Source organism: Paramisgurnus dabryanus, chromosome 7 (assembly GCF_030506205.2).
Source record: "Paramisgurnus dabryanus chromosome 7, PD_genome_1.1, whole genome shotgun sequence".
Lineage (NCBI taxonomy): Eukaryota > Metazoa > Chordata > Actinopteri > Cypriniformes > Cobitidae > Paramisgurnus > Paramisgurnus dabryanus.
In genome coordinates, this window is record NC_133343.1 from 11,735,595 (window position 1) to 11,759,301 (window position 23,707).

Here is a 23,707-nt window from a genome sequence, read left to right on the forward strand (position 1 = left end):
ACAACATAACTTAGCAAGTGTAAACTGTGCAAACAGTTTATATAAAAGAAAGATTTGGGTACAACTCGCATAAATCTTTATCATGCAGGAATGCAAGTAGTTCCAGTGCTGTCATTTTGTCTTTAGGAAGAGTTGGCATTCTTTCTAATTCAATGACAAGGCCTTTCCAATCAAGATCAGACTCATTTCCAGTGCTCAGTGTTCTTCCAAGCTGCTCGCATTGATAACTTATTGTCTGGGCATCAAGATTTCTTTAAGTTATTTAACACTCCAAATTTGTCCCTCAAGTTACGCATAGAGCCAGTGGCGGCCGGTGACTTCTTTTTTCAAGGGCGCTCGATGCAAAGTTCGTCACAACATGTAGCCCTTTATGTGTGTGGTTCCTTCTGTCAAAATATGTGTCTTGCGTCAAAAGATCCTGTGTTCATTACGTGTCTTGTCAAAATAAGTGCCGGCTGCAGATGCGTCTAAAGGGTTTATGATAAAAGAGACGAGTTTAGCTTGGAGTGAGATTTACTGGGGGGAGAAGGTGTTTGGGGTGCATAGAGGGTTGGCATCTTGGGGTGATTAATAAATGATTTATTACATTTATATTTCAGTACTTGATTATTAAAGAATAAAATCATTATGTGCGATCTTTACTAAAGTAACCATTTGCCAAACAACTTATTCGATAATAGTGTGGATTTCTTCACTATTTTTGTATTGAATTGTTGCAAAAAAAAGTTTTCATTACAAATGCAATTACATTTTAGAAAGTAAAGGGCAGTTTTCTGGTCAGGGATTGAGAGACAGCAAGCTCAAATCGCGCCAGTGGCAGCTAGTAGTGGTACTTCTGGCATCTGGCTCATTTTGAGGCAGGTAATCGTGGCACTTCCGGCTAGGGGTGTGCCGGTTTCAGAATTGGTGATGACGGTTATGACGTGAGTCAAATGTGACGGTTCGTAACATAACCGTCTGTGGGGGGGGGGGGGGGCGTTTTGCTCGTTTAAATGCTTGTGGATTGACGCGAAAGTGTCATTTTACCATAAAATCATGAATGTGATGCCAAGTGTGTTTTTAACAGTAATGAATTTAAGCAATTTAACAGAAAGCAATGAAATATTTAAAAACACACTGTTGACAGAAGACTGCGCTGTCACTCTTTGCTCAGCATAAATGAATCCTCTCTCATCTATTTTGATAATCTTCAGAGAAACAGATTTAATTGTGTCTATATCTGTCATTACATGGACCAGAATGTGGGTTAAAAAGCGTATTGAAGAGGTTTTGCTCATAAATGCATGTAAAGTAAAGTAATATGAACTTGAGATTTTTATATTGTTATTAAACTGCACAGTATGCGCTGCAAACACAGCCGACAATGGCCACGCGCGGCAAACGCTCTCCACATACAGTACGCGCTGTTCAGTGCTCACACTTGCGAAGTAAACCGGCGTTTGAATAAACAAGACACTGATTAGCTACTTACTCTACGTTTATTTAAAATTAACAGCAAGACAAGCAGTGAATCTGCTTTCAGGAGAGTTAGTAGATTAGAATGGGAGGATTTGAACTTGAAAAGAGGAGTGTACTGACGCCTTTCCGCGGTTAAAACAACATTCCTTCTTATGGTCATTCATGTTTATTTGATGCTATAAATTAACTAGAAGGAAGAGATGATTTGAAAGGTGAGACTTTGTTTAATATGTTTAATCTCAAAAGTAACCGAAAAGTAACCTGGTCTGTCCTGTATGTCAGCGTGTTGTCAGTGTCTGCTCCGCTCTGTATTTTTCACTGCGTGAGAACATGGTGGGGCGTATAACACAGACTGTTAACAATTGTTTTAAATAGTATTTAAAAATTCTTTATGATAAAAATGTTTTTTTAAATATTTTAATAACACGGTTTTGCCGGTTATAGAGTTCTAATGACATTGTTCAACTATAACCGTCGGTCTCACGGTTATATAATGACCGTCACAGCCCTACTTCCGGCATCGGACTCATCTTGAGGCAGCTAGTGGTGGCCCCGTGACTTTTTGAGGCAGCTGACAGTTTTCGTGTCATTTAGGGCACTTCAGCGTCGCATATTTGTACCAGCTGCCGCTGTTTGTGGATACCATGAACAGGAATGGAGACCTATGGGTTTTTTTTAGAGAAAATGCAAACTTTAGTCCTTACAGATTTTCAATAATTTTGTGTAATGCTTTTTCAGTACACTACACTAATAATAATAATAATTCATAGGCATTGAACAATCTGCTGTGACAGAAGTGAAGAATGGAAATGTTACATAAGTGCCCCTAGTAAAATGTTCTATAGGCCTATGTCCTTTAAATTGTAATATATCCAAATATCTCCATTTTCCTTTGACTCAAAAATGATAGCTCAGGAAAATAGCTGCAAAAGGCCCATTTGTCATTGTGTGGGTCAACGTTAAATCACACCTGTGCTTTACCTGTGACATTCTGTGGGTCAGCGTTAAATCATGCCTGTGCTTCACCTGTGTCATTCCGTGGGTCAGCGTTAAATCATGCCTGTGCGTCACCTGTGTCATTCCGTGGGTAAGCGTTAAATCACACCTGTGCTTCATCTGTGTCACACCGTGGGTCAACTTTAAATCACGCCTGTGCTTCACCTGTGTCATTCCGTGGGTCAGCTTTTAATCACGCCTGTGCTTCACCTGTGTCATTGTGTGGGTCAGCGTTAAATCACGCCTGGGCTTCACCTGTGTCATTCTGTGGGTCAGCGTTAAAGGTGCTCTAAGCGAATTCACGCGATTTAGACCATAAAACATTTTTTGTTACATACAGCAAACAACTTCTGTATGTACATGTTATCTGCTTGCTGCCTGTCCGCTGATCAAACTGTAAAAAAACGCGATATCTGTAGACAGCCCAGGCTCTACAAACTTCAATATAAGCACAAGAAGGATTTGGGGGTGGGGGTTGGGCGCGTTCATGAAAGCACGGAAGGGAGGGGGAGGAGTTTTTGTTTGAAAACAGTTCAGACATCAACAAGAAGTGACGTCTCGCAGATTCGCTTAGAGCACCTTTAAATCACGTCTATTCTTTACCTGTGTCATTGTGTGGGTCAGCGTTAAATCACGCCTGTGCTTCACCTGTGTTATTCCGTGGGTCAGCGTTAAATCATGCCTGTGCATCACCTGTGTCATTCCGTGGGTCAGCGTTAAATCACGCCTGTGCTTCACCTGTGTCATTCCATGGGTCAGTGTTAAATCACGCCTGTGCTTCATCTGTGTCATTCCGTGGGTCAGCTTTAAATCACGCCTGTGCTTCACCTGTGTCATTCCGTTGGTCAGCTTTAAATCACGCTTGTGCTTCACCTGTGTTATTGTGTGGGTCAGCGTTAAATCAAGCCTGTGCTTTACCTGTGTCATTCTGTGGGTCAGAGAGTGAAGGCAGGGATTCTGTCCCTTATTAAATAATCAATTATTATTTAGCATCATGTGTTTCTATCTGTTATACCCATATACTGTAGCATTTGAACATTATCACTTAAGTATCACATGTTAAAGTTTCTGGCTCAATAATGACAATGTATTTACACACAAATTTATTATAAATTGAGATTCATTTCATTTTTATAAATCTGATCAAACTAAAGACTCTTCAGAGATAAAGGATGCAATACTACTCTATAGGTACTCAAGAATAACATGAGTTGAGCAGAAACACTGTGTGTTAATGTTTTTATGAATAAATCATTAACAGTCAACAGTTCATATACAGATCTCTCTTACAGTGTAAACCTTACAGATGTGTTCACCTTTAGATATTAACTAAACAATTATTTACTGTGTTTATTAAAAACAAACTCTTCAGAAATGATTTACGGTCAAGTTTTCATTAGTCGTCCACATCATAACCAATCAACTTCCATGTTTGCTGATGATAATAAAAATAAGTGTTATGTATAATTATTGCTGCAGTCAAAAATCTCTCATATATTATATGTGATAAGCTGTAGAGAGACGTCTGAAAACCTTCTGATCTTTTAACCTCGTAATCAGATTGTTAGAAGATGTAAAGATCTTAAATTGATTTGAAGTTAGTTTACAGTTTACTGCTTGACCTCATCTGTGATCTGTCTGCTTAGTGTTACTATGGGAGTTAAATTTTAGTGAAGTTTCTCTCCCAGTGATTTCAACCTTGGGTCTTTGTCTTTTTAGGTTTACAGTAAGCTTGGCTGTACATGGTTTCTAGTGGATGATGGAAATGATGCTAAAACCTGATCATGATTTTTGCTATTTTCATTTGATGTGGCTGATAATCATTCAATAAACATCAATAAACATTACACTTAAGTTTGTCACAATAAATGAACATAATGAATTCGTCACAAACAATCTTTGTCATTTAGGTTTTCTCCAGTACTCAGATTTTAAGAAAAAAATATTTTTATTTATTTTCTGCACATGGGGGTGGGGTTTGAGGAGATGAGGTTGGGTGTCCTCTTGTGTTTTTTTTAAACAGCCTATCAAGTCTGGGTATTTTGGCCTTTGACACATGCCTTCAGATGCTTCCTGCAAATAAAACAAACAGAGATTTAAGACATTACATGCGAACGGCCCCTACGCTAATAGAATTCTGTTTTTGTCTCCCTGTCTCGTCCTCGACTCTGAGGACAATGAGACAAACAGACCCAGTTCCTGTTGCTGTGAAGGTCATCGCACCACTAATCAACTGGCTGTCCTTCAACGTGACGCCCAACCGATGCGCGACCAACGGCCACCGGCTGAACCAGTTTAATCCGCTTACACGCTTCCTATCCCTACCGTGTCTATATATTATAAATATAAATATTAATCTCTCCCTAGGGTTTTTTGTCCTTCTAGGATTTTTTCCCATTGGGTTTTCTCCTAGGGGGTTTTTTAGTCCCAGGGAGAGTCAGCCAACTTTGGCTTAACTTAGCACTTTACTGTATACGTTACATTATTAATATGCTCGCTTACACGGTTTTTTATCCTTAGCCGCTATATTCTACTTCTTATACTATGTATTGATTTTCAATGTTCTCCTCTACATCTACTCATGTAAAGCTGCTTTGCAACAATTAACAATTGTGAAAAGCGCTATATAAATAAAATTGAATTGAATTGAATTGAACATTAAATAACTTTTTTAATCGAATTTGTTTTGCTCGGGGCTCTGGTATAAATCTACCTGTGAAGTGCAAGGTGCCGGACGCTTGTGCGAGCAACGCTGAGGAGGAGAAGCGGATGGAGACACTTGCCAGATTGGCTGAATGTGATGAGTTGAACGCAGAGGCGGCGCCAGGGAGGAGCTAGGTGGTGCTGTAGCTCCCCCTATAATATCCATAGCACCCGCCCAGCACCCCCAAGAAATGTCTGTAATATTTTATATGTTTATATTTTAATGTCATGTTAGAATATTCTTTTTCATGTTGTTAAAAAAGGAATTAAATAATAATTTAAAAATATACATTTTAGTGTAAAATAACAAGGCCCAAACAGGTGATCTTCTTTGGCCAATGGGTGCAGCGCCAGGTGAACCTTTGACCTTAACGCACCTCAGTTTGTTTTTGATAGCAAGTTTGGTAGCAAAGACCCTTAATTGCGACAACATCATTGATGCCCTCGCACTCAATCAAAAGTTGTGAAGACGTCTATGGTAAGTGCTTGATTTTCCCCAGCTGTTGGCTATTACAAATTGAATTAATCTGGTGGTTAAAGCAGCCGAAATCTTGGCTCTTCATAGTTACATCTATAATGCTCCAACCATAGGAATACTGCTGATTTATCATTAGATTAGTGTTGGTAACTGGCTGTGCGATTTCGTGATCTGAGCATAAGCGTGCACAGTTTCTGTTGGATTGTGTTGTTTGTTGATCCGTTGACTTCAGGGCTTTACTGTGTCAGAATTGTGAAATATTATTTTCAGAGGTTTACATTGGCAGTCTTATGTATATTGTATCTATAGCCCTTGTGTTGAATACTTTTACATAGTCGCGAAAGGAGTCAGTTAATGCGGGCGTGTACGTTACGCGTGTATATAGATTATTTTACTGTTTGTACACAATTACGACATGTCAACGTATGCATGCGCATTTTGGCAACGGAAGTATGGCGAGAATCAGCATTGAAGCAACACAGACAGAGAAAGTTATTTTAAAAAAAGTTGACTTTATCAACATTTTGAACACAGCTACCAGATCCGTGTACTATAGTGGAGTGGATAGAAGATGTTAGCATATATACGTATATTAGTATACTATGTTAGTGCAACCAAACGCAACAACCAGACATTTTTAATCTGGGAAACCGTTTTAATAAACTTTCTGAGTTGCTAACACGTTAGAACAAATGGGGAATAACACCACTTCTGTTGCCAAAATGCACGAGCAGGCTATTTGGTCACGAGGGCTGTAAAAGGGTATATATATATATGCCAAGGGTGGTCCAATGCGACCTCCATAATGAAACGCCCCCAAAATTCCAAGCACCTTCTCTTAAGTGTTGAGCATCCCCATAGCACCTGCATCAATAAATCTCTGGAGCCGCCACTGGTTGAACGTCTATAAACACATATAAAAGTACTGTGAGAATTCAAACATTCAAGCGCTAAAACATCATAAAAATGCTCAAAAAAAAATCTTGAATCATAAAACATATTAAATAAAAAACTAAATGTAATATAACAAAAGTTAAGGCTGAAATGAATACTTCCTGAGAAACAGAAGAACAGTTGACCACGGCACTGTCTGCTTTACTTTGCTGTAAATAAATGAAATTAAATTCTCAATGAAATTGTCACTAATAATGTTTAGGGCAGGGGTCTCCAACCTTTTTGGGAGGAAGGGCTACCACAATGTATAAAACAATCTGGAGGGTTACTTTTTGATGTAGTCTACAGTACTCAAAACTTTTTTGTTTTAATTGTTGATTTTTACACGTTGGAGACACCTGGTTTAATGCTTTGGTTAAATCTACCTGAGAGGACGATGGCGTCTGGGCCTGAGGAGGCATGACCTGATCTGACAGCCCATTTAGACTGGCCCTCTTTGGCGTCGGCTCTATCTCATCCTGAAGATTTAATACACATATATTAAAACAAATTGAAATGAATATTGAGTTCTGCTAAAGACTTCGGTTTGATGCTTGAGAGCACAACACTGAGTGGGAGAGGCGGGAGGAGGCGCTTGTCTGTGAGGAGGTGAAAGTCTAAACATGGATATAAAGATACTGTAAGAACTGTTTCTGCTAACATTTTAAAAAAAATATTTAGTTTACTGCAAATTTTTTTAAAACACAGCTAAACGTAATACTAGACTGGTTACAGATTAATTTAGAGAGACTTTGATAAACTTACTGGGTCTGAGGAGGGCGTGACCTCAGCCAACAGCCCATCAGTAGATGAATATATTTTTAAGAACTGTTTCTGTAAACATTTGTGCATTTAAAAATTTACATGAAACTACTTTTTCATTAATATTAACACTAATAATGTTCACAATCTACCTGAGACGACGAAGACAGCTATGGCTGAGGAGGCGCAACCGGAGCGGTTGAGCCATCTGGAGGTGAAGGTCTAAAACACATTTTTAAATATTGTTAAGAACTGTTCGTGCAAACATTTAAACAATAAAATATTAAGTAAAAGATTACTGTAAAAGATTTAAATCACAGCTAAAGGTAATTCTAGACTGGTTACAGATGAATTAAGAGAGACTTTGATAAGCTGTCGGAAATGAAGAACTATATTCCACCTCCATGTCCTCCACCTCGTCTGCGTTATTTTGCTGTAAGTAAAACATTTACATGAAACTACTTTTTAAAGATTTAAAAACACAGCTAAAGGTAATACTAGACTGGTAACAGATGAATTTAGAGAGACTTTGATAAACTTACGGAGATGATAAACTAGTCTCCACCTCCATTCTCCACCTTGTCTGCGTTATTTTGCTGTAAGTAAAACAATCAGATTTAAAACATTTACATGAAACTACTTTTTCATTAATATAAACAATAATAATGTTCACAATCTACCTGAGAGGAAGGAGACAGCTGTGGCTGAGGAGGCTCAACCGCAGCGGTTGAGCCATCTGGAGGTGCAGGTCTTAAAACACATTTAAAAATACTTTTAAGAACTGTTTCTGCTAACATTTAAACAATAACATATTCAGTTTACTGTAAAAGATTTAAAAACACAGCTAAAGGTAATACTAGACTGGTTACAGATGAATTTAGAAAGACTTTGATAAACTTACTGGGTCTGAGGTGACGTGACCTCAGCCAACAGCTCATCAGGAGATGATGTCTATAAATACATATAAATATATTGTTAAGAACTGTTTTTGTAAACATTTGTGCAAATAATAAGGTAAAGTCTAAAACAGAAAGACTATGATACACTTACTGAGCTTTAAAATCAGTTGCTGTTAGAAACAGTCTGGCCATCTTTGTTGTCACCTCCATCTCATTACTTTGCTGTAATTTTAGATTTAAAACACATCTATTAAAACAAATTGAAATTAACACAAGTTCTGCTAAAGGCTTCGGTATAAATCTACCTGTAAAGAAGGAGCCTGACGCTGAGATTTTGATAAACTTACGGAGATGATAAACTAATCTCCACCTCCATGTCCTCCACCTTGTCTGCATTATTTTGCTGTAAATAAAAAAATTCAGAGATTTAAAAACATTTACATGAAACTACTATTTCTTTAATATTAACACTAATAATGTTCACAATCTACCTGAGAGGATGGAGGCGTCTGCGGCTGAGGAGGCGCAGCCGGAGCAGTCGAGCCATCTGGAGTTGGTGGTCTAAAAACACATTAAAGTATATTGTTAAGAACTGTTTCTGCTAACATTTAAACAATAAAATATTAAGTTTACAGTAAAGGATTTAAAAACACAGCTAAACTTACTACTAGACTGGTTACAGATGAATTTAGAGAGACTTTGATAAACTTACGGAGCTGAATAACTGTATTCCACCTGGAGGCAAGAGCAGGTACAATCTCAACTGATTCATCCTCTTCCTCTGAAGAGAGGTCTGAATCTTCTAGATCCTCGAGGACCTATGAAGGAAGTTGGCATTTCATGCCAACAAATATCATGGGATACCTAGGAATGCATATGAAAACTGTGAGTACCGTTTCTGCAAATGATTTTAGTGCTTAAAGGTGCTCTAAGCGAATTGAAGCATTTTAGACCATAAAACATTTTTTGTTACATACCGGAAACATCTCCTCACTATCTGCTTGCTGCCTGTCCGCTGATCAAACTGTAAAAAAACGCGATCTCTGTAGACAGCCCAGGCTTCACAAACGGCAATATCAACAAATGGCCAAACCTACAAACAGAAACCATAACAAAGTATTCCAGCCAATAAACGACAAGAAGGATTTGGGGGTGGGGGTTGGGCACGTTCATGAAAGCACGGAAGGGAGGGGGAGGGGGAGGAGTTAGCTACGCTCTGTCTGTTTGAAAACAGTTCAAACATCAACAGGAAGTGACGTCGCACATTATTCGCTTAGAGCGCCTTTAAGCAATTGCGGTTTATTTTTGCACACAGGCAAAACTAACATATTGTAACTATACCTATAACAAATTTGCCCAAACTGAAAACATGAATAAGATTCTCTTTCAGCACGGCATCAATCTGAATTGTATGACTTCTAATGTACTGGTTCACTTCTGTTATCATCATTGTTTGCCGACTGTTTGCCCTCACGAGAGTACATGCCTCCTCAGAGGCCAGGGCAAAGCTCACCAAAGTTTGCGCTACCTTAAATCTGCATGGGAGAAAAATTATCATTGTAAACTATCGCGGCTCCCTAACAATAATTAGGTATCTGATCAGAATGACTTAATCCCTGGATGTCAAAACACAAAAATGTTTCTGCAACAAAACAACTGAAGATCTGGGAGTCCTTACCAGAATTCTACAGAAACGTATCCGCATCCGGAGAAACGGACCAAATCAAAGACTAAAGTCTCCGCCCCCGCTTTCAGATCTTTAGTCTCTGTGTCCTTGATATCCTCCTAGAAATCACATCATCATCAGTTAGGTTATGTGTAAGTTACTGTTAAACACTCTGGCTGGTATTAAAATGTGATGTTTTACTTTTGTGATTACATTCCTCTCAATAAAAACTCTCTGAAGATGACACAAGCAGACAGAATCTCACCTGATGTGGATTTTCTGTGTGATTTCTGGATGGTGGTGTGGTCTCCTCAGAAGATGCACTGAGGTCCACCGTGTACCAAAGGTTTTTCTACACTGGAAAACCTTCTGAGAACAAAGCCAAGATGTCAATTGAAACAACTTGATGACAACAAAATAGATTTTCACAAGTTTAATCTTTGGGGGCCATCCAACCTACCCAAGGCAGAGATGGTGCTTGATGGATGCTAAGCGGCTCGACCCCACTGCAGTCCAGTGTTTCCCATACATAGGCTCTACTTGGGCGCTGCGCCCAGGTAAATTGCAACCCGCCCAGGTAAAAAAAATCACTTTACGAATTTCCGTATTTTCTGAACTCGACTGGATGACCCGTGTTTTGGAGAGAGAGAGAGAGAGAGAGAGAGAGAGAGAGAGCGAAAGAGAGAGCGCGAGAGAGAGGTGGGGGTCGGGTGACCGTGAAGATGATGCACGCGTCATAAACTCATCATCCAGCGCGGCAAACTGGATCAACTGCAGCAGCACATACGGAGCAGCCAGGGAACACACTGCGACTAAAATGGTCGCATATGCTTATGTGCATATGTGTTTATAGCATCTAAGTTGGCTTCATTTTGCGTGCAAGCACGTTGTGTCTCTCCGGTTGAGTGTCCGTTCACGTGCTCTCTGTTTCTCAATGAATTGGGCGCGACGCGAAGCAACCTCAGTGTCACATAGTATCCTTTCATGTTTCTGAACTTGAGCAGAGTTTTACCATTAGACGTCTTTCTTCACTGAGGACGCGGGACCCGTACGGTTCCGGGTTTATATTTTAAATGGTCAGATGGGTCCGGGTCGGTCCTAGTTCATTACTTCGGGTCCCAAGTCTGATTAATATTGTGTGTAAAACCCGAGTCGATCGGAGAACGGCCGTGAGCGCTACCGCGCTAAAGCTCGAGTGCTGTTTTAGCTTGCCTCCGGTTTCTATGGCGATAGCAACTGGCTCTTGTCACGACCACGCGCCGCTTCATTTTCTTTATCCCATTTTTTTATAATCATACTATTAATAGACAATATCTTTACTAAAATCTAAACAGTTTGCACAGAGATTGTAGCAAAAAACAGTGCTAATACTGAATGAGCAAAGCTCTAGCTGACTCGCTCAGGATATAAGAAACGCAAAGCTGTAATGTAAAGTCTGTCATCGGGACAGCAAGTAGACTTTTAAATCTGAAATAATTAGTGGATTAAGCTTTTTTTAATCGGCAAAAGAGAAATAGAAAGCAGAAGCAGTAAAAGTGCCTATCTAATAGAAATTATTACCATTATAACATCAGTCACATTTATAATATATAGACCTGCACTGTCTATTAATATACTGTACATAGTATTGTATATAATTGAGTTTGATAAAAGGGGTCATCAAATTGCTTCATATATCAGTGCAAAAACATAAAGTGTTTTCGTGGTGCTTTGACAAACAGTGTCAGCTTTGTTTATGGCAAAAAAAATTTGGGGTGGTTAGATTAATGAACTATAATGTGAAATTAATATGAATGTTTTATAAATCAAACTATTGTGTTGTGTCACACATTATTAGTTCTTTGTTACATGTATAGTAGACCATTTTTTGTCGGTGGATAATAATGATTGCCCTTTTCACCAGCTACCACCACAAGTAAATTTCAGATCTGTGGGAAACACTGCAGTCGTCAACAACAGAGAAACTCCTCATCCAACAAATATATCAAAACAATAAGTCAGTAAATTAGAGCTAAAAACTAAAATCTTGCAAATGGACTGCTTTGATATAAGACACGTGAGTACAGAAAGAGTTTTTATGCAGTGTAAGTCTTATGTTACCCTTTGGTAAGAGAGCTGGTTTCATAGCCTTTACCAGACTCTGGAGAAAGCTCATGATGGGATGAAGACTCTGACGCCTCCTCCTTAAAGTCTCTATGGCCTTCTCCTCTGGACCTGTAAGTGAAAAGAACAGATAAGAATGAAGGATCCTGGGATCATCCTTAAATCCAGCATATCGTCCAGGTTTGTCATTCTGAAATTCAGTGTCAGTGTGGTGAAGGACAGCAAAACACTTCAAAACTTCAAATAATTATTATTTTCAGAAAATGTTCATTAACTGCAAAAAATAACGTTCAGTATTCATAAGGGAATAGTATTAATTATTAAAAAGTCCTTTAAATAACAGTGTCTCTATCTCACACATTTCACTCAGTGTTTTTTTGTTTGAATATCAGTAACAGATATTGTTGGACGTATACAGATAACAGGTGAAAATGTATGAACTTACAGGCTTCCTCTGCTGTCGACAATGCAGGAGTCGGGGGAGCGGCGGCTCCGTCAGCTGGAGTCAGTTCTGACATCACCGAGCTGTGAGCATCCTCCCAGAAATCACATTATCATCAGTTAGGTTATGTGTAAGTTACTGTTAAACACTCTGGCTGGTATTGAAATGTGATATTTTACTTTTGTGATTACATTCCTCTCTATAAAAACTCTCTGAAGATGAGACAAGTAGACAGAATCTCACCTGATGTGTGCCGGCTGCCTTTGTGGATGGTGGTGTGGTCTCCTCATGAGAGACATTAAGGTCCACTGTGTCCCCTAGGTCTTTCCACACTGGAAAACCTTCTGAGAACAAAGCCAAGAGGTTAAATCAAACAACTTGATCACAACAAAATGATTTTCACAAATATACAAATCAAAGACTAAAGTCTCCGCCCTCGCTTTGAGATCTTTAGTCTCTGTGTCCTTGATATCCTCCTAGAAATCACTTCATCATCAGTTAGGTTATGTGTAAGTTACTGTTAAACACTCTTGGCTGGTATTGATATGTGAAATTTTACTTTTGTGATTACATTCCTCTCTATAAAAACTCTCTGAAAATGAGAAAAGTAGACAGAATCTCACCTGATGTGTGCCGGCTGCCTTTGTGGATGGTGATGTGGTCTCCTCACGAGAGACATTAAGGTCCACCGTGTCCCCTACGTCTTTCCACACTGGAAAACCTTTTGAGAACAAAGCAAAGAGGTTAAATGAAACAACTTGATGACAACAAAATGATTTTCACAAATATACTAAATCAAGTGCGTCCACACCTTTCTTGGGAGCTGGTGGCCTAAAGTCAGCTCTGGGGACCACCCCACCGATCCAAGGCAGAGACGGCACTGGTTGGATGCTGAGCTGCTCCACCCCACTACAGTCGTCCACAACAGAGGAACTCCTGATCCGACAAATTTATCAAAACAATAAGTATATTTTAAAAACAAAAATTTTGCAAATGGACAGCTGTGATATAAGACACATGAGTACAGACATCTATTACAAAGAGTTTCTATGCTGTGTAAGTCTTATGTTACCCTTTGGTAAAAGAGCTGGTGTCATAGCCTGTACCAGACTCTGGAGAAAGCTCATGATGGGATGAAGACTCTGACCCCTCCTCCTCAAAGTCTTCATGCTCTTCAATGGCCTTCTCCTCTGGACCTGTAAGTGAAAAGAACAGATAAGAATTAAGGATTCAAGGATCATCATTTAATCCAGCATATCGTCCAGGATTGTCAACTAAGATTCAGTGTGATTTGGTGAAGGACAACAAAACACTTCAAAGCTTCAAATAATTATTATTTAAAGAAAATGTTCATCAAAAAATAACGATCAGTATTCATAAGGGAATAGTATTAATCATTAAAAAGTCCTTTGGCTAAATGTGTGTCTCTCTCTCTCTCACACATTTCACTCAGTGTTTTTTGTTTGAACATCAGTCACAGATATTGTTGGCTGTATTGACCTGTATTTTCATCAGATGTTTGTATATTCTATGGAAAATACTTCAAAAGTCCCCCTAAAGGGCACACACATGAGCACACACATGGTTTATGAGGATTCTTCATAGACATAATGATTGTAACTGTACAAACTATATATTCTATACTCTTGAGGGCAGAATTCAGTTTCTACCCCAATCAAACACATCTGAACCTGCTAATCCCAGGGCTGAGAACTTTTGAGTTTAGCTTGGAGTGAGATTTACAGGGGGGAGAAGGTGTTTGGGGTGCATAGAGGGTTGGCATCTGGGGGTGATTAATAAATTATTTATTACAATTATATTTCAGTACTTGATTATTAAAGAATAAAATCATTATGTGCGTTCTTTACTAAAGTAACAATTTGCCAAACAACTTATTCAATAATAGTGTGGATTTATTCGCTATTTCTGTATTGAATTGTTGCAAAAAAAAGTTTTCATTACAAATGCAATTACATTTTAGAAAGTAAAGGGGCAGTTTTCCGGTCAGGGATTGTGAGACAGCAAGCTCATATCGCGGCAGTGGCAGCTGGTAGTGGTACTTCTGGCATCAGTAGTGGCACTTCCCGCATCTGGCTCATTTTGAGGCAGCTAATCGTGGCACTTCCGGCATCGGACTCATCTTGAGGCAGTTAGTGGTGGCCCCGTGACTTTTTGAGGCAGCTGACAGTTTTTGTGTCATTTAGGGCACTTCAGCGTCGCATATTTGTACCAGCTGCCGCTTGTTTGTGGATACCAGGAACAGGAATGGAGACCTATGTTTTTTTTTAGAGAAAATGCAAACTTAAGTCCTTACAGATTTTCAAAAATTTTGTGTAATGCTTCTTCAGTACACTACACTAATAATAATAATAATTCATAGACATTGAACAATCTGCTGTGACAGAAGTGAAGAATGGAAATGTTACATAAGTGCCCATAGTAAAATGTTCTATAGGCCTATGTCCTTTAAATTGTAATATATCCAAATATATCCATTTCCCTTTGACTCAAAAATGATAGCTCAGGAAAATAGCTGCAAAAGGCCCATTTTTTACAGAAAAGGATGCTTTAGAAAAAGACCAACTATAGATCAAATGTACAAAGAATGCTAAGGATCAAAAGTGTGAAAAGAAAGACCTGTATCGTTACCATTACTGTGCGTCACCTGTGTCATTGTGTGGGTCAGCGTTAAATCACACCTGTGCTTTACCTGTGTCATTCTGTGGGTCAGCGTTAAATCACGCCTGTGCTTCACCTGTGTTATTCCGTGGGTCAGCGTTAAATCATGCCTGTGCATCACCTGTGTCATTCCGTGGGTCAGCGTTAAATCACGCCTGTGCTTCACCTGTGTCATTCCATGGGTCAGTGTTAAATCAGGCCTGTGCTTCATCTGTGTCATTCCGTGGGTCAGCTTTAAATCACGCCTGTGCTTCACCTGTGTCATTCCGTTGGTCAGCTTTAAATCACGCCTGTGCTTCACCTGTGTTATTGTGTGGGTCAGCGTTAAATCAAGCCTGTGCTTTACCTGTGTCATTCTGTGGGTCAGAGAGTGAAGGCAGGGATAACTTCTGTCCCTTATTAAATAATCAATTATTATTTAGCATCATGTGTTTCTATCTGTTATACCCATTTACTTTAGCATTTGAACATTATCACTTAAGTATCACATGTTAAAGTTTCTGGCTCAATAATGACAATGTATTTACACACACATTTCACGAGTTCGCATTAACATGTAATCGATAGGGAATGAGATAAAGCATATTTGGCGTGCTGTCCGAGGAGAGGGCTCCGAGCTCGGAATTTTAGCCCGAACACAGAGTACTCCCCTCTCTTTAACTGTGATGAATGAATCTAGATGAGAGTGAGGTGATGGGGTGGAGGAGGGATTCTGCAAAAAATCTGTCACGGGACAGAGGTGAGGGACTGCCATTTATAGGCACCTCTTTGCACTGATTGGTTGGATCACATGACCATGCTCCTCCCGAACTTAGTTATATAAACTTCATTTTTTATAAATTGAGATTCATTTCATTTTTATAAATCTGATCAAGCTAAAGACTCTTCAGAGATAAAGGATGCAATACTACTCTATAGGTACTCAAGAATAACATGAGTTGAGCAGAAACACTGTGTGTTAATGTTTTTATGAATAAATCATTAACAGTCAACAGTTCATATACAGATCTCTCTTACAGTGTAAACCTTACAGATGTGTTCACCTTTAGATATTAACTAAACGATTATTTACTGTGTTTATTAAAAACAAACTCTTCAGAAATGATTTACGGTCAAGTTTTCATTAGTCGTCCACATCATAACCAATCAACTTCCATGTTTGCTGATGATAATAAAAATAAGTGTTATGTATAATTATTGCTGCAGTCAAAAATCTCTCATATATTATATGTGATAAGCTGTAGAGAGACGTCTGAAAACCTTCTGATCTTTTAACCTCGTAATCAGATTGTTAGAAGATGTAAAGATCTTAAATTGATTTGAAGTTAGTTTACAGTTTACTGCTTGAACTCATCTGTGATCTGTCTGCTTAGTGTTACTATGGAAGTTAAATTTTAGTGAAGTTTCTCTCCCAGTGATTTCAACCTTGGGTCTTTGTCTTATTAGGTTTACAGTAAGCTTGGCTGTACATGGTTTCTAGTGGATGATGGAAATGATGCTAAAACCTGATCATGATTTTTGCTATTTTCATTTGATGTGGCTGATAATCATTCAATAAACATCAATAAACATTACACTTAAGTTTGTCACAATAAATGAACATAATGAATTCGTCACAAACAATCTTTGTCATTTAGGTTTTCTCCAGTACTCAGATTTTAAGAAAAATGTTTTTTTATTTATTTTCTGCACATGGGGGTGGGGTTTGAGGAGGTGAGGTTGGGTGTCCTCTTCTGTTTTTTTTAAACAGCCCATCAACTCTGGGTATTTTGGCATTTGACACATGCCTTCAGATGCTTCCTGCAAATAAAACAAACAGAGATTTAAGACATTAAATAACTTTTTTAATCGGATTTGTTTTGCTCGGGGCTCTGGTATAAATCTACCTGTGAAGTGCAAGGTGCCGGACGCTTGTGCGAGCAACGCTGAGGAGGAGAAGCGGGTGGAGACACTTGCCAGATTGGCTGAATGTGATGAGTTGAACGTCTATAAACATATAAAAGTACTGTGAGAATTCAAACATTCAAGCGCTAAAACATCATAAAAATGCTCAAAAAAAAATCTTGAATCATAAAACATATTAAATAAAAAACTAAATGTAATATAACAAAAGTTAAGGCTGAAATGAATACTTCCTGAGAAACAGAACAACAGTCGACCACGGCACTGTCTGCTTTATTTTTCTGGAAATAAATGAAATTAAATTCTCAATGAAATTGTCACTAATAATGTTTAGGGCAGGGGTCTCCAACCTTTCTGGGAGGAAGGGCTACCACAATGTATAAAACAATCTGGAGGCTTACTTTTTGATGTAGTCTACAGTACTCAAAACTTATTTGTTTTAATTGTTGATTTTTACACGTTGGAGACACCTGGTTTAATGCTTTGGTTAAATCTACCTGAGAGGACGATGGCGTCTGGGCCTGAGGAGGCATGACCTGATCTGACAGCCCATTTAGACTGGCCCTCTTTGGCGTCGGCTCTATCTCATCCTGAAGATTTAATACACATATATTAAAACAAATTGAAATGAATATTGAGTTCTGCTAAAGACTTCGGTTTGATGCTTGAGAGCACAACACTGAGTGGGAGAGGTGGGAGGAGGCGCTTGTCTGTGAGGAGGTGAAAGTCTAAACATGGATATAAAGATACTGTAAGAACTGTTTCTGCTAACATTTAAAAAAATATTTAGTTTACTGCAAAAAATTTAAAAACACAGCTAAACGTAATACTAGACTGGTTACAGATTAATTTAGAGAGACTTTGATAAACTTACTGGGTCTGAGGTGGGCGTGACCTCAGCCAACAGCCCATCAGAAGATGAATATATTTTTAAGAACTGTTTCTGTAAACATTTGTGCATATAAAAATTTACATGAAACTACTTTTTCATTAATATTAACACTAATACTGTTCACAATCTACCTGAGACGACGAAGACAGCTATGGCTGAGGAGGCGCAACCGGAGCGGTTGAGCCATCTGGAGGTGAAGGTCTAAAACACATTTTTAAATATTGTTAAGAACTGTTCGTGCAAACATTTAAACAATAAAATATTAAGTTTACTGTAAAAGATTTAAAAACACAGCTAAAGGTAATACTAGACTGATAACAGATGAATTTAGAGAGAATTTGATAAACTTACGGAGATGATAAACTAGTCTCCACCTCCATGTTCTCCACCTTGTCTGCATTATTTTGCTGTAAGTAAAACACTTAGGGCCCCATTTTAACGATCTGAAACGCAAGTGAGTTTGTGGGCGGATCTTGGGCGCTGTTGCTATTTTCCCGGCGTGAGAAATAACTCTTGCGCCGGGCGCAAATCAATAAGGGGTTGGTCTGAAGTAGGTTCATTATTCATAGGTGTGGTTTGGGCGTAACGTCAAATAAACCAATCAGAACGCTATCCAACATTCCCTTTAAACGCAAGGGCGCAAGTTCCATGGCGGGTTGCTATTATTATGACGGATTTACCAGGCGTACGCCAGGAGCGGTTTACAAATCCGAGGAGACCGACGTTCTTGTAAGAGCAGTCAAAGACAGAGAAGTTGTTTTGTATGGGGATAGGAGAAACCCGCCCAAATCAGCGTAGGTTAAACAGGCGTTAGAGGAAATAGCCACAGTCTCATCTGCTGGCATATCGTTGCGCCAAGCTCTACAATGATGTCAGGAGACGGGGGAATCCCAAGCTTGCCAGCATAAATCGGGCACGCCGTATAACGGGAGGTGGATCTGCCTCCACACATCACCTGACGCCAGCAGAGGACATCGCTGCGTCCACCCTCACCGCTGAAAGGGTTTGGGGGCTTTAAAATTGGACCCAAGAAACGCAAGCAAGGTCCAACCCCAAAGTACTCTTACAAATCAAGTTCATATACATTAAGGTTTCTTATGAAAACATTTTAATTATTATTTACATAAAATAAACGTAATACAGCCACACAACAAACTTATGAAAATATTTTAATCGTTATTTGCATGAGAATTTTTTAATGGAGCCACACACAATAAATAAAAACTATCACCACAATGCTCACCACTATGATTTCCCTTATCTCGTGTGTTAATATTTTTTATTGTAACAATTTATGATTTGCAAAAATAACTGTTGCATCTGTGTAGATTAGATGCAAAGTGTATGCGCGTTGTGCACGCTATACATTATGGTCAAGCATGCGCCCTTAAAATAGCACAATGAACAACGCGCAACGCGCCACTGACTTTAAACTTTTTTTTCTGGTCAGTGGCGCAATTGTTTTTTGAAACTGCAAAATAGCATCAGGGATGGTTTGCGCCGGAACACGCCTCTTGTTTGCGCTGAACCGCTCAGGGAGCGCAAGTTCATTCCCTAGTTTGCCGACGTGCGTTCGTGGAGGGAAAAACCAGCTGTGCGCCGGTGCAAAATACGAATGATACATGCGTCACTGACAAAGTCAATTGCGCTGGCTGCAAGATAGGGCCCTACGAGATTTAAAACATTTACATGAAACTACTTTTTCATTTTTATTAACACTAATATATGTTCACAATCTACCTGAGAAGACAAAGACGGCTGTGGCTGAGGAGGGGCAACCAGAGCGGTTCAGCCGTCTGGAGCTGAAGGTCTAAAACACATTTAAAAATATTGTTAAGAACTGTTTCTGCTAACATTTAAACAATAAAATATTAAGTTTACAGTAAAGGATTTAAAAACACAGCTAAACTTAATACTAGACTGGTTACAGATGAATTTAGAGAGACTTTGATAAACTTACGGAGCTGAATAACTGTATTCCACCTGGAGGCTCAGCAGGGGCAAGAGCAGGTACAATCTCAACTGATTCATCCTCTTCCTCTGAAGAGAGGTCTGAATCTTCTAGATCCTCGAGGACCTATGAAGGAAGTTGCATGAATAAGATTCTCTTTCAGCACGGCATCAATCTGAATTGTATGACTTCTAATGGACTGGTTCACTTCTGTTATCATCATTGTTTGCCGACTGTTTGCCCTCACGAGAGTACATGCCTCCTCAGAGGCCAGGGCAAAGCTCAACAAAGTTTGCGCTACCTTAAATCTACATGGGAGAAAAATTATCATTGTAAACTATCGCGGCTCCCTAACATTAATTAGGCATCTGATCAGAATGACTTAATCCCTGGATGTCAAAACACAAAAATGTTTCTGCAACAAAACAACTGAAGATCTGTGAGTCCTTACCAGAATTCTGCAGAAACGTATCCGCATCCGGAGAAACGGACCAAATCAAAGACTAAAGTCTCCGCCCTCGCTTTGAGATCTTTAGTCTCTGTGTCCTTGATATCCTCCTAGAAATCACATCATCATCAGTTAGGTTATGTGTAAGTTACTGTTAAACACTCTGGCTGGTTATTAAAATGTGATGTTTTACTTTTGTGATTACATTCCTCTCAATAAAAACTCTCTGAAGATGAGAAAAGTAGACAGAATCTCACCTGATGTGGATTTTCTGTGGGATTTCTGGATGGTGGTGTGGTCTCCTCAAAAGATGCACTGAGGTCCACCGTGTACCAAAGGTTTTTCTACACTGGAAAAACTTCTGAGAACAAAGCAAAGACGTCAACTGAAACAACTTGATGACAACAAAATTGATTTTAACAAGTTTAATCTTTGGGGGCCATCCAACCTACCCAAGGCAGAGATGGTGCTTGATGGATGCTAAGCGGCTAGACCCCACTGCAGTCGTCAACAACAGAGGAACTCCTGATCCAACAAATATATCAAAACAATAAGTCAGTAAATTAGAGCTAAAAACTAAAATCTTGCAAATGGACTGCTTTGATATAAGACACGTGAGTAAAGAAAGAGTTTTTATGCAGTGTAAGTCTTATGTTACCCTTTGGTAAGAGAGCTGGTTTCATAGCCTGTACCAGACTCTGGAGAAAGCTCATGATGGGATGAAGACTCTGACGCCTCCTCCTTAAAGTCTTCATCCTCTATGGCCTTCTCCTCTGGACCTGTAAGTGAAAAGAACAGATAAGAATTAAGGATCCCGGGATCATCCTTTAATCCAGCATATCGTCCAGGTTTGTCATTCTGAGATTCAGTGTCAGTGTGGTGAAGGACAGCAAAACACTTCAAAACTTCAAATAATTATTATTTTCAGAAAATGTTCATTACTGCAAAAAATTACGTTCAGTATTCATAAGGGAATAGTATTAATTATTAAAAAGTCCTTTAAATAACAGTGTCTCTATCTCACACATTTCACTCAGTGTTTTTTTGTTTGAATATCAGTAACAGATATTGTTGGACTAATACAGATAACAGGTGAAAATGTATGAACTTACAGGCTTCCTCTGCTGTCGACAACGCAGGAGTCGGGGGAGCGGTGGCTCCGTCAGCTGGAGTCAGTTTTGACATCACCGAGCTCTGAGCATCCTCCTAGAAATCACATCATCATCAGTTAGGTTATGTGCAAGTTACTGTTAAACACTCTGGCTGGTATTGAAATGTGATATTTTACTTTTGTGATTACATTCCTTTCTATAAAAACTCTCTGAAGATGAGACAAGTAGACAGAATCTCACCTGATGTGTGCCGGCTGCCTTTGTGGATGGTGGTGTGGTCTCCTCATGAGAGACATTAAGGTCCACTGTGTCCCATAGGTCTTTCCACACTGGAAAATCTTCTGAGAACAAAGCCAAGAGGTTAAATCAAACAACTTGATCACAACAAAATGATTTTCACAAATATACAAATCAAAGACTAAAGTCTCCGCCCTCGTTTTGAGATCTTTAGTCTCTGTGTCCTTGATATCCTCCTAGAAATCACTTCATCATCAGTTAGGTTATGTGTAAGTTACTGTTAAACACTCTTGGCTGGTATTGATATGTGATATTTTACTTTTGTGATTAGATTCCTCTCTATAAAAACTCTCTGAAGATGAGAAAAGTAGACAGAATCTCACCTGATGTGTGCCGGCTGCCTTTGTGGATGGTGAGAATGACTTAATCCCTGGATGTCAAAACACAAAAATGTTTCTGCAACAAAACAACTGAAGATCTGTGAGTCCTTACCAGAATTCTGCAGAAACGTATCCGCATCCGGAGAAACGGACCAAATCAAAGACTAAAGTCTCCGCCCTCGCTTTGAGATCTTTAGTCTCTGTGTCCTTGATATCCTCCTAGAAATCACATCATCATCAGTTAGGTTATGTGTAAGTTACTGTTAAACACTCTTGGCTGGTATTGATATGTGATATTTTACTTTTGTGATTAGATTCCTCTCTATAAAAACTCTCTGAAGATGAGAAATGTAGACAGAATCTCACCTGATGTGTGCCGGCTGCCTTTGTGGATGGTGATGTGGTCTCCTCACGAGAGACATTAAGGTCCACCGTGTCCCCTAGGTCTTTCCACACTGGAAAACCTTTTGAGAACAAAGCCAAGGTTATTAAAATGTGATGTTTTACTTTTGTGATTACATTCCTCTCAATAAAAACTCTCTGAAGATGACACAAGCAGACAGAATCTCACCTGATGTGGATTTTCTGTGTGATTTCTGGATGGTGGTGTGGTCTCCTCAAAAGATGCACTGAGGTCCACCGTGTACCAAAGGTTTTTCTACACTGGAAAAACTTCTGAGAACAAAGCAAAGACGTCAACTGAAACAACTTGATGACAACAAAATTGATTTTAACAAGTTTAATCTTTGGGGGCCATCCAACCTACCCAAGGCAGAGATGGTGCTTGATGGATGCTAAGCGGCTCGACCCCACTGCAGTCGTCAACAACAGAGGAACTCCTGATCCAACAAATATATCAAAACAATAAGTCAGTAAATTAGAGCTAAAAACTAAAATCTTGCAAATGGACTGCTTTGATATAAGACACGTGAGTAAAGAAAGAGTTTTTATGCAGTGTAAGTCTTATGTTACCCTTTGGTAAGAGAGCTGGTTTCATAGCCTGTACCAGACTCTGGAGAAAGCTCATGATGGGATGAAGACTCTGACGCCTCCTCCTTAAAGTCTTCATCCTCTATGGCCTTCTCCTCTGGACCTGTAAGTGAAAAGAACAGATAAGAATTAAGGATCCCGGGATCATCCTTTAATCCAGCATATCGTCCAGGTTTGTCATTCTGAGATTCAGTGTCAGTGTGGTGAAGGACAGCAAAACACTTCAAAACTTCAAATAATTATTATTTTCAGAAAATGTTCATTAACTGCAAAAAATTACGTTCAGTATTCATAAGGGAATAGTATTAATTGTTAAAAAGTCCTTTAAATAACAGTGTCTCTATCTCACACATTTCACTCAGTGTTTATTTGTTTGAATATCAGTAACAGATATTGTTGGACTAATACAGATAACAGGTGAAAATGTATGAACTTACAGGCTTCCTCTGCTGTCGACAACGCAGGAGTCGGGGGAGCGGCGGCTCCGTCAACTGGAGTCAGTTTTGACATCACCGAGCTCTGAGCATCCTCCTAGAAATCACATCATCATCAGTTAGGTTATGTGCAAGTTACTGTTAAACACTCTGGCTGGTATTGAAATGTGATATTTTACTTTTGTGATTACATTCCTCTCTATAAAAACTCTCTGAAGATGAGACAAGTAGACAGAATCTCA

The 23,707-nt window shown here is 39.1% G+C and overlaps 5 long non-coding RNA genes across 5 annotated transcripts; all 5 read right to left on the reverse strand.

Moving 5' to 3' along the window:
• Window positions 1-6,536: 6,536 nt before the first annotated feature.
• On the reverse strand, window positions 6,537-7,543 carry LOC141282403 (uncharacterized). The gene is made up of 3 exons (XR_012337024.1): window positions 7,483-7,543; window positions 6,955-7,047; window positions 6,537-6,738 (listed from the first exon to the last, which is right to left on the reverse strand). It is a non-coding gene; the product is annotated as an uncharacterized lncRNA (long non-coding RNA).
• A 467-nt stretch (window positions 7,544-8,010) lies between these two features.
• Window positions 8,011-8,608, reverse strand: LOC141282433 (uncharacterized). The gene is made up of 4 exons (XR_012337096.1): window positions 8,535-8,608; window positions 8,381-8,451; window positions 8,232-8,281; window positions 8,011-8,080 (listed from the first exon to the last, which is right to left on the reverse strand). It is a non-coding gene; the product is annotated as an uncharacterized lncRNA (long non-coding RNA).
• Window positions 8,609-8,969: 361 nt separating this feature from the next.
• On the reverse strand, window positions 8,970-10,408 carry LOC135718022 (uncharacterized). The gene is made up of 4 exons (XR_010520526.2): window positions 10,356-10,408; window positions 10,161-10,264; window positions 9,908-10,014; window positions 8,970-9,093 (listed from the first exon to the last, which is right to left on the reverse strand). It is a non-coding gene; the product is annotated as an uncharacterized lncRNA (long non-coding RNA).
• A 7,110-nt stretch (window positions 10,409-17,518) lies between these two features.
• Window positions 17,519-18,323, reverse strand: LOC135718021 (uncharacterized). Its single transcript, XR_010520525.1, has 3 exons — window positions 18,265-18,323; window positions 18,045-18,114; window positions 17,519-17,611 (listed from the first exon to the last, which is right to left on the reverse strand). It is a non-coding gene; the product is annotated as an uncharacterized lncRNA (long non-coding RNA).
• Window positions 18,324-22,612: 4,289 nt separating this feature from the next.
• On the reverse strand, window positions 22,613-23,132 carry LOC141282404 (uncharacterized). The gene is made up of 3 exons (XR_012337025.1): window positions 23,014-23,132; window positions 22,808-22,880; window positions 22,613-22,716 (listed from the first exon to the last, which is right to left on the reverse strand). It is a non-coding gene; the product is annotated as an uncharacterized lncRNA (long non-coding RNA).
• Between the last annotated feature and the right edge of the window lie 575 nt (window positions 23,133-23,707).